Consider the following 18,486-nt stretch of genomic DNA (forward strand, 5'->3'; position numbering starts at 1 on the left):
GCAAGGCTCCACCAGATGTGTCCAGGCACCGGAACCGTGACTTGAGCAGCCCGAACACACGCTCGATTACATTTTGTGTTTGCGCTTGTGCCTCATTATGGTGTTCCTGTTCAGGTGTGTGCATTTCTGATGGGTGTCATCAGCCACGGCTCCAGTGCATAGGCAGCATCCCCCACTAGGTGACCATGTGGGATGTCCCCATTGGCAAATGTCTGGTACAGCTGCGTCAGATGCCAGATATGGGAATCATGGTAGCTTCTAGGGCAGCCAGCACACACATTCAGTATTATGCCCTGGGCATCACACATGACCTGGCAGTTGATGGAGGGGAAGCCCTTGCAGTTAATGTAGGCCCTACCCCGCTCACCAGCTGGTGCTTTGATGCGTATGTGCGTGCAGTCTATTGCACCCACTACCTCAGGATATTCCGCTATTTGCTGGAAGAGACGCATATTGTTGGCCAATACCTCATGGGAATTGGGGAAATATACATGATCACCGACATGTGCTAACATGGCATCCAGGAACTGGTGTAGTACACTGGATGCTGACGCCTGTGATATCCCCATCATATCACCAGTTGGTCTCTGGAAGGTACCTGTTGCTAGTATTCGTAGGCCAACACATACCTTGGTTTCCACTGGAATGGTTCCCCTCTGTTGGTTCTGTGTGTGAGGCGTGGCCTGCACAGCTCAACAATTTGCTGCAGGAGGTCTCTATCCACTCTATAGCGCTCCACTATCTCCAGCTCATGTAGCCCCTGGTAGGTTTCCCTGGGCCTGTACACTCTTCTCCATCTCCACACTGGGTGTTGATCAGCAGCATTACCATTGTCACCACCCTCAGCATATTGCATATGTCACCTTATGACAGCAATGGCAGCCCCTAACATTTTTTTGCCTCACTACAGCTTTTTCAGTATTCACTTCTCTTAGCTGACTGCAGTGCTGCAGTGTCTCTGAGGAATACATGGTGAAAAGTTGTTTGCAGAGTTTTAAGTGCTGGGCTGGGCTGGGCTGGTTTACTGCCTGTGTAATTGCCTGATTCTGATTATTTCCACCTGCTAGCTCTGCGGACTCTCCCTGGTTAACTTCCTACTGTTTGTTGTGCTTCCTTTTCCCTTTCCATTTCCTCAGGGGGGCAGCGCCGCGCACACTCGCTAACACATACGCACACAGGCTTAGAAAGAGTTACACTAGCTAATTCCTGCCTAAACGCGTGCACACGAGTGCAAAGGCGCTTACAAGACGTTAAACTGCCCTACACATGCTTAAACGCGTGCACACAGGCGCAAATATGCTAACACAGATTTAGACAACATTACACATGCTAACTTCTGCTTACACACGCGCACACTGTCTTACTTGGATTTATAGGCTTGCGTAAGCTCGTATACACATTGCAAGCATTTTTACAAGAAACTTTGGTGATACCCACAGTGTGCACCTTCTATTTCTTGACTTTAGCTAGGATATCTACTGACACACCTCTTGCAGTGATGAGCAACTGACAGCTAACACATGCCACTCTGCTCCAATGAGATTAGCTACTGTCATACATACCCCCCTCATGATGTCACCTATATCCTACTCTGTTACTCCCCTTATCCAATCTTGCACTCCACTGACTGTGCTCATTTGCTATGTAGACTTGCGATTCACTATCCTTACCCTCATTTGCATAAGATTGCCTTGTAATGCTTGGTTACATCTCTTGGACTGAGTTCCCCCCTTAGCAACCCCTACTCGGTAGCCATGTTGTCTTCAGCCTGCCATTCACTTGCATTGTATATTATGATATCTTATAAAATGCCTATCTGTGGCTTTTATTTTCTTATTTTATGATTTTTATAGCGCACCCCATTTGCGCGGCGCTGCGCTAAGCTTAAACCTCGCCGATCGAGGAAAAAAAAAACATTAATTTTTATTTTTTGCATCGGGGAAATTTGCCAATGGCCGTATATTTGGCCATTGGCATGCTTCTTCAACCATATGCAACCTTTATTTGGAGCTGTCACAGCTCCATTGTGCTATTTGCTGAACGGTACTCAGTTGTCAACTGAATACATTTCTGCAAGTAACACGGCTCCTACTCGGACAGGTTTGTGCTTCCTGGATCGCAAATTTACCTCATTTGCATGCCTTTCGGCTGCAAGTGAGGTAATTTGCATATCCAAGCCCTGTCCGTGTAGGAGCAGTTTAAGGGGCTGTTTGCAAAGCTGTTCCTGGATCGCTCGTCGGACATGTTGGCTGCATGGAGTCTTACTCTACTGTTAGACTCCGTGCAAGCCTTCATGAATCCGGCCCTCTGTCTTTTTATCTCATTCTCCAGTACAGATACAAAAGAAGTCTTAATTGTGCTCTTTAGGAAAATACATGTTCCAGCTCTTCTACTCCATTTCCAAATACTACCTTACTTTATGATCCAACACCCCACCGGTTTTATCAACTTCCTCTGTTACTATCAGAAAGCCTTTCTTAAATAGTATGACAACACTTCTCATACTGATCCCTGCCTTATAGTCAAAAATCGTCATTTTCAAAATACCTTCAAACAATTTCTCTCCTCTATTCTCCTATTATTCTCATCTTCCTCCTATCAGCTCAACAGAAAGGCAAAGGAAATGCAGTCAGTATTCTGAAAAAAATAAATAGACAAAACAAACCATCTTTGCTGTAATCAAGCAATCATCTCTTGCTTGTTGTCTTTCTGCTCTACTGCTTTGCTGCTTTTACCGTTTTCACCCTTTACTGCTCATGGCTAAGGCACATAATAAGGACTACTCATGACTGTGTGTGTGTGTGTGTGTGTGTGTGTGTGTGTGTGTGTGTGTGTGTGTGTGTGTGTGTGTGTGTGTGTGTGTGTGTGTGTGTGTGTGTATATATATATATATATATATATATATATATATATATATATATATATATATATATATATATATATATATATATATATATATATATATATATATATATATATACGGGTTTCATTCAGAATGTCAAAATCCTGAAATCTCGAATTTCATATGGTCGAGACCATATGATTGAAGTTTCAGAATTTCGAAATTCTGAACAGAGATCTGCATACAGCACAGAATGGGAAAGTTTCCTTTTCCTCACTGTAGTGCGATCTCGGAGTTGGTATATTTAAGTACCTGGGGTGCATGGAGGCTTGCCCCCTGCATAAACTTTTAAGTAGTTATTTTTTTGTGGGGGGGGGGTCGACATCGATCATATGGTTTCAATCATATGACATTCGATGTTTCGGAATTTTGAGATTCCTAAGTGAATCTATATATATATATATATATATATATATATATATATATATATATATATATTTATATATTTGAAACTTGAATATTGTTGAGATGATATGATCAAATTTCCGAAAACTTGCAGTCTTCAGTGGAAATAGTAGTACAATGAGTATCAGGGAATTTACCCTTTTTCCCACTGTAGTGAGATCTCAGAGCTGGTATATGTAATATGCAGGGTGTGTGGGGGGATTGGCCCCCTGCAAAAATGTAGAAAAAATGTAGGCTTTTGTTGTTTATTGAAGTTCGAGATGTTGGAAACTTGATCATATTGTCTTGAGAATATGAATTTCAAAGTTTCTGAAAACTTGAGCCTCTGACATAGTCCCATTTTGCCAGAATTCCTGCAGCTCCTTCAGTGTTGCTGTAGGTTTCTTGGTAGCCTCCCTGACCAGTTATATCTTGTCTTTTCATCAGTTTTGGAGGGACATCCAGTTCTTTGCAACGTCACTGTTATCCCGTATTTTCTCCATTTTTTTGACTGTCTTTACTGTGTTCTATGGTATATCCAATGCTGGGACATTTTTTTTAGAGATTTTGGTTTCACTATTTTGAATTTAAGGATTTTGAGATTCGAGGTTTAGAAGTGGACCCATATACACACACACACACACACGCACACACAAACACACACACACACACACACACACACACACACATATATAATATATATATATATATATATATATATATATATATATATATATATATATGCAATGCCTTATCTGCTGCAGTTGCAAACATTTCAGTTTTTTGTTTTAACATTTTTGAATGAGGTAATAATATTGTTGTCTGGATAGATTATTAGTAATGCATAATGTTTGCAACTAAAATTATACAAATGTATGATTATCTATGTCATACATGAAAATTTTATAAAAATGTTTCTTGTTAAAAAAGGCATTGGATTGTTACTAGCACAACTAGTACAGTAGGTCAGAGTGATGATTTTATAAATTAATCCCCTTTGTATAATTTTAACTCCGTGTACTTAATGTACTATTTAGTTGGATATCGTTTGTGTGGTTTTCTTATATAATTTGACTTAAATTATTAATTGTTTTAGTTTTTTTTTAATTCTGTGGTACATTATTTTTATTATGCCTGCTTTTTTGAATTCTTTAACTGTTTGTAACAGAAAATGGATCCCCTAAATGAGCATGATGTTAATGATTTGCTACACAGATGTAAATTGTATAGTGTACTAATTGATATGCATATATAAAAGTAACACCTGATAAATGTTGAAATCTGTGTTCCTTGTGTCAAAAGTTGGATGATTTAATTAATATTATTAGTAGTAAATCTAGGCTTACTGATATGATTGCACTTCAGCACAGCTTGGAAAACTGTTGTTACATATAGTAATGATTGCACTGATGTGATAAACAGTATTTTTCAAAGTGAAATCAGAAGTGCCCACTATCAATAAATATCACTCAACCCCTATTAAACATGACATAATCGATGAAAACTTTGGAAATTCAGGATACAAGTATTCAGCAATCTGAGGATTTAGAGCATGTAAAAGAAAATAAAAAAAAAGAAAAGGAAGACGTTTACAACAAATAAATATGAAGAAAAATAACTTGATTAATGCATAGAATGCAAACAAAATATACTAAAAAAGAAAATGTTTTGTTATGTAATACACAGATTACAGAGAATGATAGTATTATTCAATTCCAGAACATTAAGTCTACAGAAATTGGCTTATTTTTTTCCAACAGAGAAGGCAGAAAAAGAGGTAAGGGACATGTATAAAAAAAAAATCAAACTTGAACTTGAGAAGGATTGAACAACATTACTGTAAAAAAAAAAAAAATGGAGGAGAAAGACAAAAGTTGGACAGCATGGCTGAAGATGTGGAAGTACAGTAACATGAGGATGAGAATCATATGCTTATAAATGAAATAAGCAATGGAAATAGTAAGACTGATAAGTCTAATTGTGATGAAGATCATGCATTTGTAAGAAATCACAGAGCAGACATTATTGGATTAGAGGTGGGATATTCTTCAGATCTGAACAAAAATACTAGTAACTGAAGAGTCAATTATTAGTGGAAACAATACTTCTATTTTCAGAGAAGAAAATTAATACTGAGCAGTGTTATGCTTTTTTGGAGCAAAAATACATAATGTGAGTAGGGATTTAGAATGGCTTAATATATGGAAGTGCAAATCTATTTTTATTCATGTTGGTACACGTGATCTCATCTTCAAGGACTGTCTGACTGTTAGTAGGGAAACTTACAGCTCTCTTAGATTGAATAGCTTGAACTATTATTAAGTATTTCTCACAAATCATATATAACAAGGAGAGCCAGCTTAGGTGAATGAAAAGATTTTTTAGGATAAACACCTAGTGAAAAAATGACCCATTTTAAAAAGTAAAAATGTGTAGAACATTCAACTCTAATTTTGTGCACATGTATATAGTCAGGAGGGAATGTGCTTGTCACGACAAAGGAAGAGATTTTTTGCAGCAGCTATATTGCAATATTTGACTAACACAAGGTAGGATTTTTGTCAGGTCAAAAATTTAACACAGTTGTGTTAAAAATAGAAAAATATTAATATAAAATATAATAATGTGATAACTAATATAAATTTTTAAAAGCATGATTAGTTACATTGTTTAATGTTTAAAAACTATGTAGTACTTTTCCAGACATGTCCATACTATGTTGCAATTTATGCACAACTTAACTTCACCAGGCTGCATTGTAAAACCTTAATTATTCTGTGTATTTCTGTTAACACTAGGAGCATTACTAATAGTGTTCTTACCAGGAAATGTGTTACATTCATACAAGATTGATGTTGTTATTGTTTGTGAAACATGTTTAAAGAACAATGACTGGAAACTAGTTGGGGAAGTCTATAAATGTTTTTCCTGCAGCAGATAATCTAACAAAAAATCCACTGGAGGTGGTACGATTTATTATTTATTTATTATGTATTTATTGACATCTGTTGACTGGGAAAGTCCACTGGGTCTGTAATCCATTTTCAGTGGAGGCCCGGGGAGAAAAGCTCCACAAAGTATTACAAAAGTACACAAATTTAACAAAAATGATAATAGAAGTTACATATTTGAAAGCAGCGAGATATATAAAGAAATACAAAGTTTATATTATTAAAAGAATTAGCATCACAATATACAAGGCAGAAGAAGTTACATATATAAAAAGCAGAGATATGCAACAGTATTGTTCATAGTGTCTGTTAGAAGGAATTTGCCCACCTGTGTAGAGACAAAAGTTCGGTTACACTTCAGTATAAAACATGCTATATGACATTTCACATACAGGAATTAAATAAGGGACAGTTTTAAGGTGGCCTCTTTGTTTTGCAGGACAAGAGGGTTTATTGATGTAATGGCTTTTTAGTGGTGATTTAAAGGTTTTTATACAGTCAATTTGAGTTATGTGGTAGGGTAAGGTGTTCCAAAGTTTAGCAATGCTATGGGAGTACAGACATTGTCCAGCACTTTTGTTGGGTTTGGTTATGTTTAAAAGCTGTTTGCTTCAGAATGTAAGTGTTCATGTAGGAGTATAAGTGTGTAAGAAGGAGGAGAGTGCTGGGCAGGTGTTGGGTTTAAAAATAAGTTAGTGGGCTAGAGTTAGTTGGGTATCTCAAGCCAGTTGAATTATGCAATTGTTCGGCAATGGTGTGAGCAGTTAGGCTTTCCTGAGGCAGATGTAGCTATTTTATAATAGCAGGATTGCAGTTTATTGCAAAGGGATGAGTGAAGGTTAGTAGAAATGGCACTTCCATATAGAAGGGAAGGGATGAATAAGGTACTGGCCAATTTTGTTTTTATATGATAGTGTAGGTAGAGTTTATGATGATAAAGTTTGCCTAGATTAAAGTGTGTTTTCTTTATTGCGTTGAGAATATGTGGCTCAAAAGTGAGTTTGTCATAGATTGTCATGCCTAGCAATTTTGCTGTCTTCACTATTTCAATTTCTGTACTATTAAAAATAAACCCCAGCAAGACAGAAGATCCACAAAAGATGTTTATTGAGCACTTTCGTTTGGTATAATACAAAACTTCATCAGAATATCTAGTAGAAAAACAAACAGACAACTGACTCAACAAAATTTATATGTATATATATATATATATATATATATATATATATATATATATATATATATATATCCCATCATGCACAAGTTAATCAAACAACAATTATGCCTATCCTTCCTACTTAAAGGAATATTATCAAAATTAGTAAATAAATGCCTGTAAATATAGATAATACATTTGATAAAACATAAAAAGGCTTAAAATGTCATAAAATCCTATCTAAACTAAAACATATGTGTATATATATATATATATATATATATATATATATATATATATATATATATATACATACACACACACATTTCTAGCATACATTTAAATAATTAAATAAATAAACAAATAACTACATGAAGCCATCAGCTTTTAACCTAAGAATAGAACCAATTGATACATTCTTATTTAGCCCTGGTTGTTGGGTAGCATTAGTTCTCAATTGCCACCTCAACTCTAATAATTCTAAAAAATAATTTTTAGGACCTACTCTGTCATACAAAAACACCTGTTCCAAAATGGTAAAACTAAAATAATGCCCTTCATTTTCCATGATATGTGAGGCAATGGCATTGTTTGCATCCTTCTTTTTAATGTCATAGTAATGCTGATATATTCTCGTTCTTAGAGCATTAATAGTTTTACCTATATAGAAACTTTTACAAAAGGTTATGTGGTGGTGGTGCTGCAGTAGCATTGTTGCCTCACAGTAAGATGCTGTCTGGTTTGATTCTCAGCTACAGCGGCTTCTGCGTGGAGACATGCGTGAGTGGGCATACCTTCGTTGAAAGTTGTGTGTGCATCAGGGCTGGTAACTCAGCACGTAAAAATCAACTATCAATCATTAGCAGAACGGAGTTCCGCTGTGGCGACCCCTAACCGGGAAAAGCCGAAAGACTCAACAACACAGGGCAAGATACACCACACCTTTTGTACTACAGGAAAGCTTCTGTTTATAGAAAAAAATTCCATAATTAGGTATTGGAACACTAGTCCCTTCTAAAATGTATTTACATTGCAAACAAAAACCACATTTCGACATTTTTCCTATCTCCAAACACCCTCTAGTGTTCTTCTCCAACATGTTTTTGAAACACAAATCCTTTTTATAAACTATCTTAGGATTAAAACCCATCAGATCATTAAATTCAGGATCAATATTAAATATATTCCAATTTTGTTGCAAGATTTCACAAATATTATTAATTTTTTTATTATAACTAAAGACATCTGTAACAGAAAAACTAGTGTTACGTTCTTTATCATTCTCTTTGCTAGCCATATCGAATGAAGTACCTTTTCCCAGTAGAGGTGATAAAATACCTCTCTGCCTCTTTTTAACCACTTCTTGTAGTAAAGGATGTAAAAAATCATAGGGATAGTTCCTATGTAAAAGCATATCTTCTAATATCTAAATTTCATGAAGAAAATCATCCCAGTCTGACACCATTCTTGCAAGACGTACCGCTTGCCCTTTTACTAAGGCCCTTTTTTGATGTATTGGATGAAAGCTGTTATAATGAAGTAAAGTGTTAGAATAGGTCGGCTTTCTATATAATGTTGTCTTGAAGGCCTGATCTTCTCTCACCTTTGAAATAGTGATATCTAAATAATTAATAGCCTCTTTATTAAGACTGTGTGTAAAATCAAGGAAGTCTGTACTTTCTTTCAAAAGGACAAAAAGTGCTGTAATTCTTCCTCACTGTTGTCCCAGAATATAAGAACATCATCAAGGTACCTGCAATAATACTTCCAGTACCCTGAAAAAGTACTAGTAAACACAAACTCCCTTTCTCAGAAAGCTAAGACAATATTTGCAAAAATGGGAGCACAAATGGCTCCCATTGCTACTCCCTTTACTTGTTTAAATAATTGTCCCTCAAAAACAAGGACATTTGTATCAAGTATTAGTTCCATCAAAGTTCTAAGTGTTATGATCCGGTCATGTCTAATAGTGGTATATCTACATAAATATAGATGAAACCACTCAATCCCTGTATCATGCGGGATCACTGAGAAAAGGACCTTAATGTCCATGGTAATAAAGGACAGGTCATCTGTATACATATCTTTGTCAAGTTTTTTAAGGAGATCCCAAGAGTCCTTTATTATTTATGTACAGTTTAACAAAATGTCTTTTAACTGTACATCAATGAATTTAGCTATAAAATAAGTATTTGAAGCTTTTGCATCCACAATAGGATGAAGAGGGGGGGGGGTCAACAAGGTCTTTATGTAACTTGGGTATACTGAATATGGTTGGGATTTTTGGATTTTTAACTGACATGAAATTATGCTCCTCCAAACTAATTTCCCTAGTAAATAAAAGCTCATCCAAGACCATATCAACTTTTCTATAAAGAATGTTATTCTCATTTAAGCTAATTTCTGTATATGTGTCATTATATAGCAACCCAAGCATTTTTTCTACATATGTATTAACATTCATAATAGCTAAACCACCCCCTTTGTCTGGTTTCATAACACGTATATTTCTATTATTGCAGACTGCATTTAATAATTGTGATTCTTGTAAATTTAGGTTGCCTTGCATTTCAAAGTGGGCTGGATTCATGAAACCTCCGCATAAGACTTAATAAATAAATAATATGTCTTACTCGGAGGCTGCAGTTGAACGGTATGATGTCAGCATTCCATGAATATTCATGAGGGCACGCTGACTCATCCGTAACTCTTACATCGACTGAGTAGGCAAGCAGGGGGCGTGTCTGACTGCCGAGCAGTCTAAAAGTCCATGCCCCTGCAAGGTTTTAAAAAGCATAATGTCAACAGACAAGAGAGAGTTCGTTCAAATGTACTTGCACCCAACACCACACTCCCTGACACTGTAAAACCCATCACAGTTATAAAATGTAAAATATTAATTTTATTTTTTTTTAAATCCACGATATAGCTGCTTGGATTTGCGCTTGTTTGCATGGGTGTGCCCATTGCTTAACCACAGTTAGCAATTGTGACATTGAAGAGCATATAAGAACTACTTATGCAAATTAATCCAAATAGCAATAGCATAATGGTAGAGCATATGCACAAAGCGAAGGCATTCACGGTTCGAGTCCCACCACTCCCCTTCTTATTTATGTTTGAAATCAGTATTTGAAATAATACCAGACAAATATGATTAAAATTTTATTAAAAGCAGTGACATGGCCAATGTATCAGCGAACAAAATATATATTTTGAAAAGACCCAGATATATAATAGCCTGCCATTAAGCAACGTTTTACACAGCTAAACACAGGTGCCCATAGTTTAATAGTGCTATACCCATCTAAACAGAGGTGCCCATAGTTTAATAGTGCTTTATCCAGCTAAACAGAGTTGCCCATAGTTTAATAGCGCTTCACCCAGCTAAACAGAGTTGCCCATAGTGTAATAGTGCTTTACCCAGCGCAATAGAGATGCCCAACATTTAAAAATGCTTTCCCCAGCGCAATGTGTTTGCGTGGACGTGCGTGCCGTGCCAACCAGGGCACCGTAGGGCACAGGGGAGCAACGTAGAGCTAAGTTGCTTAAATGCAGCCACACCCCCTAGCCTGTCTAGACAGTATTAAAATAAAAGAATGACAAGGTTTGAGCCCAAGACCCTTTGCATCATAATCAAAGTACAGAACCACTAAGCCATGACAACATAGGGGAAACAGCCACTATTAACATACTTAAACTTAAGAATGGTAGTTTAACCATTACTAAGCAGGTTTGCAGTCAGCCAAGAATTTTACAAAACAGCCAATCACAAAAAAGTGCGGGAAATGCGGCATATTTAAGCCCCACAGGCGGGAATACACGCCATAACTGATTGTAGCTCACATCTGCAATCAGAATGTCTGGTGTTGGAGAGGAAGTGCACTTCCGAGCGCAGAGATGAGGCACCGAGGAGTCCAAATACATGGTTTGGCTCCTAGTCCACCATCACGCGGCAAGACTCCTGCAGGGCCAGTTCCAAGGGACGGAGTACAAGGCAGAGGCTTGGAACTGGTTAGCTCATGACCTCACCAGTGCCATAAGCATTCCCCGTACTGTTGAGCAGGTCCGTCACCACCATGCAGACCTGAAGAGATGAAAGGAGAACCACCTGAACCAGTGGATACAGGAGGCCCGTGGGATGCGGGATCCCCCACAACTGAGTATGTAGCCATGGAATGCAGTATGGAAGGATTTAAAATGGAGTATGTATAACGGATAAGAATGTCTCAATATCCCTTCATTTACTTTACAGCTGCAGGTGACCATTTTACGAATCAGCAAGCCTATGCTGATAGGCTGCTAAGGCTGCGCTGCCAGGTAGGTTAGTGAGTATTGTTATATAAAATATGGGAGAGAGCATGAAAGAAAGTGTTGTAGTCCAATAATACAGCCATAAAATGGACTGAATAAGTCCTCTGCATGTACTGTCAGATAAAAATGTTAGAGAGGCAGAAAAAGAGTGTAGTAACCCATTAAGAAAGGTAACAAATGTCTGGAATAATATCTCTGCAGGCACTGTCATATAAAATAATATGTGAGTGAGCCTGAAAAAAGAGTGCGCTAACCTATTAATAAAGGTATAATATGTTGTGAACATGTCTGCCATATATACCGTTAAAACAAATAAAGGATTGAGCCTGTGGAAAAGTGTGTAATGTCATTAATAAAGGTCTAAAACCCAGAGTGTGTCTGTTTCACTTAGTATGAAATGTTGTTGTACCCTTGCATTATACAAATAGTAATGTGTTAGAAAGTGCTGGTAACCCAGAGTTCTGCAGTCCCATCTAAAGTGGGTGATGGAAGTGCTAGTAGCTGTGAAGTAAATATGCAGTCCTCAACAGTCAGTTACTGGCTGGCATGCATAAGTAAATCTGGCACATGAGTAGCATGTGAATATGTTCCCCAGAAATGTAAGTGTGCTTCAATAAATGCAGGGTTCTGTACAATTAGAAGTGAAAATGTCATGTGAAGCACATCCAGATATGTAGATAAAGAAATATAAATGCAGCCATGAAATAAGTAGCAGTAACATCTGCATCCTGAACAGGTAGTATGTGAGATATAGGTATAGATTGAACTAGCCAAACCCACTACACAACCTAATGCATGGTGGCAAGTGTAATAATACATGTAGGGAATATACACCTGCAGTCACTAGGAATGTAGTGTAGAGTAAAAGTGTTTATAAGATGTTAATGGAGGTTTTTTCTACACCCTACTGTTTGTGCATAAACCATGCAATTCCGCACCTCAATGGGTATGTGTAATCTTAAATATTTGTCGGGATATATGTCCTATTGTTCCATAAATATTTGCACTCATGTTGATGCATGTGCCCTGTTCAAACACCACGTTCATGGTGGCCTGTTGCTACCAATCATCCCTGCATGCAGTTGGAATAACCACTGTTGTTCAATATATGCATGTGTTATGTTTGCTGTTCAACTGTTGGAACTGTGATGTGTTGGGTTAATGGGAATATTACTGCATGCTGTTACAACTAATCTGGAATGCTGTTGTTTATGTTGTAATGAAACACACCGAATCAAAGAACGTATGGGAAGGCTGGTCCCAGTGGACACACGTGTCCCTCCTCAGTTGGCGAGTGCACCTGGCACTAGTGGCTCTGGTACCCTGCCCGGACTCCCCTCCTCTGTTGGTCCTGTGCCACCTTCAGGTGGAAGCGCTGCACGGGATGGGGCTCATCCCCCCATGCAAGCGCGGGCAGAGAAGGGCCACCCGTCACCCTTCGAAGGGTCCAGGCTGTGGTGCGTAGGGAGATCCAGCATTCAGTCGCTGATCCCCTATGCCAGCTTGAGGCAAGAGTGGCATGTCTCATGGGTGAGCCTGCCCATCCTACTCAGCCCCCAGCACAGCCACCCCCGGGGCTGTGAAGGTGCAGTGGTGACTGCACATGGGTGGGGATCTCAGTTCCACTGTTACCATCTGTGGGCTCATGGGCTTGTGATTCCCAAACAACCTTCCCCATCAATTGTGTTCACCCAACCCATGTGTCAAATTCCACCCCTGTATGTGTCTTGTTTGTCTTGTCTGTTTACCTCCCCAACCCACCTCCCCAAATATACCTATTTCCCCTACCTCACTTAAAAAACAAACAAAAAAAAACGCAATCTGTACCCGAAAAAAAATTACACCCCATACATAGCTTCCCATTTTGCACAGATGTCCATAGGACATGTACACCGATAATTCTAATTGGCAGTGCAACAAACTATGTTGTCCTCACCCCTCTCTCAGGGGTGGAAGGTCTCAAAACTCACTCCAAATTTTCAACATATGCACAGCTTTTGCTGTTAAAGAAATGGGCAGCTATGTGCCTTCCCTACACCTTTCTTGCACATCCCGAGCTTGTTTTCCTACTGTCTTTGCCTCTCTGTGCCCTCTTTTTCACCACTTTCCTATCTCCACATTTTCTTTTCTTTAAAAGAAATTAGCTCGGGGGTTAGCAGGAGTAAGCACTTTTAAGCAGTAGTTAGCGGGGGTGCGCGAGTGTGAGCTTGTGTGCGCTTAGCTAAGCATTGCTAAGCATCGCGCAAACCTGTGCCAACCCACTTACAACTGCTTAAAAGTGCCTTAGTCACTCTGTATGATAAGGCCCTTGTATTGCTCAGCAGCAAAATAAAAATACCCTTGTCAGTCTCAAACCCAGGATCTTGGACTCACCAGTCTGCATGAAGTACCACTAAACCACAGCAGATATACAAAAGCTTAGTGCTGAAAGAAATTTATCATGCATTACCATGAGTGAATGTAAAGGGAAAATAGGAATGGCATAACACAAATCTTGTTCTGTGGGCCTTAACCAGCAGGTGTTGTTGAATTGCATGACATAACTGTGAAAAGAGAATCAGCCATGCTAGTAGGGAATAAGGTTACAGTAGCAGCATACAAACCCCACACAGTATTAGAACAGGATACACACTGGCATATTAGCATAGTTCACAGGTCAGACCTCCCAACAGTGACTGCTCTACAGTGATGACCCTGATTTGTAAACAAATGTTAGCTGTGCCCCTCTGACTCCCTGTGAAATGTACTAACAGTAGGCAGAAAGATGTTGAATCTCACTTAATAACAAATGTCAATAAGTGAGAGTAGACACCGCTTGCACATCAGAAAAGGTGTAGTAATAGAAATGCTCTGAATCACCCAAAGTCTGAACTGAAAAATGTCTGAACTATATGACAGGTGTATCCCAGTTATATGTACCTTTCCCTGAGGCTGTTCAAATATATACGTGAGAGTATCTGAGGCCTGGAAGAGTCAGAAATGCACAGGCATATCAGCTTGTCTGCTGTTACACACTCTGCAAATAGCTGTAGAATGAATTCCACAAGCATGCCCTTATGCAGAAGTACAACACAGAAATAGCAAAGGATGTAGCCATGTACTGCTAGCAACCACCTGTGACAATGCCATTGTTCAGGTGTTGAAAAGACTGCTGTGGTGCACAGTCAAAGAATACTAGGCTGACCTCTGTCTACCATCTGGATATGTCCACAGGTGGGAGCTACTCTGACAGACTACAAGCCTTCATAGGCTTACAAGTACACAGCAACTCTGCATGTTCAGTAAGATAAACATCACACGATAATAAATAATGCACCCTGCAGTTCTGCACCCCTACCCAAAGGTACTATATATCCATGTAGTCAGGCACAACCAAGGGTGTAGGTAGGCATACACAGTACAGAAATATGTCCAGTCATCCTGAGCAGACTGTGCTACTGCCAACACAAACCACAAACTGTTCAGATGTGAGTAACGTACTAATGACAGTATAGCAGTTCACAAACAGTGCATGTGCCTGATATTCATAATTGGTAGTACAACATACTTAGATGTCCTCACCACTCTCTCAGGGGTGGAAGGTTTCAAATATCCCACCTAATGTATTGCATTTGCACAGCTGTTGCTGGTAAAGAAATGGGGAGCTATGGACCTTCTCCACAACCATCGTGTACATCCCAAGCTAGTTTCCCTATTGTCTTCCCCTCTTTGAGCACCCTTTATCACCACATTCCTGTCTCCCCATTTACTTTTCTGTCAAAGACATGAGCGCTGGGGTTAGCGGGAGTGAGCACTTGTAAACAGTAGTAAGCGGGTTTGAACCAGTGTGCGCATGTGTGCGCCTAGCTTAGCATTGCTAAGATATGATAAGCTACGCCAAGCTTAGCTTATTATTGCTAACATAAAATAAGCTAAGCTAAGCTTAGCTTAGTATTGCTAAAATACAATAAGCTATGCTAAGCGTTGCTTAGCATCGCGCAAACCCATGCCAACTCACTTACAACTGCTTAAAAGTGCCTTTGTCACTCTGTATGACAAGGCCCTTGTATTGCTCAGCAGCAAAATAGAATACCCTTGTCAGTCTCAAACCCCACACCTTGGACTCACCAGTCTGCATGATGTACCACTAAGCCACAGCAGATATACAATAACTTGGTGCTGAAAGAAATATAACATGCATTACAAGGAGTGTATGTGAATGGAAAATAGGAAAGCCATAGGAATACATTGCAATAAAGAAATATAACATGCATTACAAGGAGTGAATGTAAAGGGAAAATAGGAAAGCCATAGGAATACATTGCAATAAAGAAATATGACATGCATTACAAGGAGTGAATGTAAAGGGAAAACAGGAAAGCCATAGGAATACATTGCAATAAAGAAATATGACATGCATTACAAGGATAGCTCTCAACCTTCCATCTCCAAAATGAGTAACACTAGCCCTCATAATGTGGGACAAATGGGCAAAACGTGGAACACATACTAATGGCTTACTAACAACTTCAACAAGGAAGGCCATAAGATGGTCAAAATTAGGATTGGTGAACATAGGAGTGATATCAGGAACAAGAAGGATACCAATGCACTGTACAGACATACAATCAAGCATCCAAAGGCTAAATTTATGTTTTCAGTCATCGACAAAATTACTGGTGACCGGAGCAATATACAAGGTTGGCATAGTATCCTCAATCATAAAGAAAAATATTACATCATTCATCTAGGGGCTTTTTTCCCCCTGGACGTAATGACCACTTATGAACATGTTTTGGAATATAATGGATACTATAGACTAAGATTATAATAACTGTTTAATACAGCTAACCTGTTGTGATATGCATTACTATTGGGATACCCATTTTACCTATATTGGTTGATATGTCAGACTGTTTTGGTAGCAATCATGTCACTAATTTATATTTTTCTATTATCCAAAAAAATTTTTCGGTCCTTGTATACCATTATTTAGATACTTTTGTATGGTTATATGTATTTCTGCTTTTCCATATGAAAATATTTGACTATCCATTTATTTCAGTAAATTGGATATGTGCAGTAACAATTTGGATAAATATTGCAACTATCTATGCATACATGTATTGTATATACTATCCTTTCAGTATATATACAAATGTTTTTTCTTGACATACTTTTATTCTATTGCTTTATAATTATGTTATATAATATATACATATATATATATATATATATATATATATATATAGATAGATATATATATATATATATATATATATATATATATATATATATATATATATATATTAACACTTTTGTAATATGTTGATATTACTTTGAGCCCACTAACACTTCCTTTCATATTTGAAAACTGTGTTTAAAACACTTAGATCCTGGTATTTTACTCTGTATTATGTTTTCAACCTAAGGGTTGGATTATACCATTGTCGTCATTGGTGGATGTAACTTATAAATATTCATGACATTGGACTTTGGAATTAAAGCTAATCACACTGAAGAAGGCTGTTAAGCTGAAACGGGTTTGTTATTTTTATTACAGGACATTTTTGTTCTGTAATTTATAGCTTTTTCAACAATAAAATGATTCTGACTGCTTATGCTGTCCTCTTACTTTTGATCTATTTATACTAAGCCAATAATGAGCATTTCAGTGAAGGGAAAGGCCCAGATTGAGCAAATGTTTATTAGCAATCTATTTTTATGTCTCTGAAGTGAGCACTTAATACAGGCTGAACTGCTATGTTGTTTCCTCAGCAAAGGTGCTTACAGATACACACACACACACACACACACACACACACACACACAGTCACATGCACACATGTGAATACACATACATACATACATACATACACACAAGCAGAAGCCTAATAGTACTTATGTGCTAACAGTCATGCATCTTCTACAGATAGGAATGGGTGAACACCATCAAAAAGCAGTGTATATTCCCATCACTTGTTTTGGTACACTCTACTGTGCAATTTCAGTGATTGTGTACAGACCAGGGCAGAACACATGGTTAATTTGCATTAGCTAGCACATTTTCATGTGGCAATATAAAACAAGCCCCTGAAGTGCTATTTGCTAGAACCTTCATACCACCATAGTGATACAATAATCATTGACTGACTCAGTCATAATGCATTGAGCAGTCCTGGTAGAAACAACAATGTTCAGTATGATGTGTTTCTGAAAACCTAACTTTTAACAGCAAGGGCAGCAGTTACACAGAAATGGAAAAATCCATTCCTATACCTTTTACATAATGTGCATCTACTAAACATTGTGTGTAAAACAAAACTGGCACTTTATTATTAAGAGCACAGCAGAATTCAATAATTTTTACATTGCAGCTAATGGCAGTTCTAATGCTAGAAATATATGAAGTGTACTCTATTACTAAGAAAGTCATTGTGAATAAATGATTTGCGAGATTCAATAATCTCCATGTAGGTTCTGTGCAGAGCCTACACAGAGTGTATTCACGTATGAGACACTGCACATTATGCTGCATTGTTCAGACTCGTGCCATGAATATTATTGATGTGAAGCAGGTGTAGGCAGGTTTTGCAGCTTGCCTCAGTGTTACTGTCCATGAAACCTGTATACTGAATGTGGATCATTCCACTCCAACATTAAGCTAATGAGAGGATAAACAGCAAACATGCATTTTCTGAATGATATGAAGTGCAGGACAGAAATGTATATCATAATATATTCACTGCAATCTTCAGTGATTTCTAAATAAACTATCAATTTTACAAGGAACAGACCAA

This window comes from Protopterus annectens, chromosome 1.part0, assembly GCF_019279795.1.
Source record: "Protopterus annectens isolate FY-2018-M chromosome 1.part0, PAN1.0, whole genome shotgun sequence".
Lineage (NCBI taxonomy): Eukaryota > Metazoa > Chordata > Ceratodontiformes > Protopteridae > Protopterus > Protopterus annectens.